Source organism: Ceratotherium simum, chromosome 13 (assembly GCF_057802395.1).
Source record: "Ceratotherium simum simum isolate JZ-2026a chromosome 13, ASM5780239v1, whole genome shotgun sequence".
Classification (NCBI taxonomy): domain Eukaryota; kingdom Metazoa; phylum Chordata; class Mammalia; order Perissodactyla; family Rhinocerotidae; genus Ceratotherium; species Ceratotherium simum.
Window position 1 is genome coordinate 50,483,974 of NC_141912.1, and position 1,510 is coordinate 50,485,483.

The window sequence follows — 1,510 nt, forward strand, 5'->3', positions numbered from 1 at the left end:
CTATTTTTGACTTAAGTTTAAGTGCATCCTACATTGATTTGGCTGCCAGGCCTTTTCTTTTCTTTACAAAGGCTTTCAACGGTAGTGCAAAATACTGTGACTTAATTAGTATTTTTCTTTCATTTAGCCATCTTCATTTTGGTTTTGTTCCCAGTTCATCTGAAAAGAGTTCTCCAAATTGGGCTGCTCTGAAGCTTGATGTTGGAGCTGCTGAACTCATGGCTACTCCAAAGACTTTCATGGCCCTGTGCTTGCCCCTTCTTATCTATTCTGATGTTCAAAGATTCAAGGATGTTCAAACATTCTTGAATACAAGACTTTATTTTTTGTTGCTCACCAAGGAAGTCATGTAAGAATTCAATTTATTTTAATAGGAAAAGATTGCCTGTTACAGGTCAAGGATTAGAAAGACTTGATAAAAGGGGACATGCTGCATCCATGAGATAATCAGAGAACAATATGGAACAATGAAAACTAGATACTGTTATGGTCAAATTTTTAGTTTCACTTCCTTTATGTGAAGAATTTTGGAGAGAGTATAGACTAAGCCTTATGATTATGATGTCAACATTTCCTCGTTAAGAAAATTGGAGCACTCCAACAGTGACAACCCCCCCATGAGAACATGCCTCTTTGCAAAGGATCTCCTTCATCCCTCTCCAGAAAAGAAGAGGAAACACAAAAAGTGCCTGGTGCAGAGCCCCAGTTGCTACCTCGTAGATGTGAATTGCCCAGGAGGCTATAAAATCACCACTGCCTGTAGCTGCGCACAAATGGCAGTTTTGTCTGTTGGCTGCTCCACTGTCCTCTGCCAGCCCATAAGAGGAAAAACAAAGCTTAAACAAGGATGCTCCTTCAGACAGAAGCAGACCAAAAGCCCCCTGAATCAAGATGCGCTGGAAACCATCCCAATAAACACATAGTGGATAAAAAAGAAAAAAAAAGAATGGGCCCACCATATTTACATTTGAGAGACATTACAGTTGTATCAGTGGATATCTGAAAGAACAATGATATGTGATTACTAGGTATAGTTAAGCTCTTGAGACAAACAAAACACATTACTATGTTAAATCTCTAATCTATGAAAATAATGAAATAGCATATTAGAGATTATTTTTATCAGTGTGAGAAGAACACTAGATCAGTGGTCAAGATACTTGGGCACCAGTGCTGGCTCTGTCACTGAGTAGCCGCATGACCTTGTACAGCTCTCTTAACCTCCTTGGGCCTTAGTTTCTTCACCTGTACAATAAGAAAGCTAGGGTAGACCAGTTGGACTTTCAGCTCTGTGACTCCAAGGCTTATAAAGGCATTTTAAGAAATAATAATCATCTGGCCTTCTTTATTTTGTTTTCTTTTTAATTCTCCTGTTAGGGTATGTACCCTGGTGACAGCTGAGGGCTCTGTTCAGTCAACTTATTAATGAAAATATTACTGAGTTTGTTCAGAAGATCTACAGATATGCTAATTGGCAGCTGCTCCATTCTTCTCAGGGAGCCATTCCAAG

The 1,510-nt window shown here is 39.2% G+C and overlaps 1 pseudogene; it reads left to right on the forward strand.

Annotated features, from left to right (window-relative positions):
• Positions 1-580: 580 nt before the first annotated feature.
• On the forward strand, positions 581-923 carry LOC147915725 (small ribosomal subunit protein eS27 pseudogene; annotated as a pseudogene).
• The last annotated feature ends 587 nt before the right edge of the window (positions 924-1,510 follow it).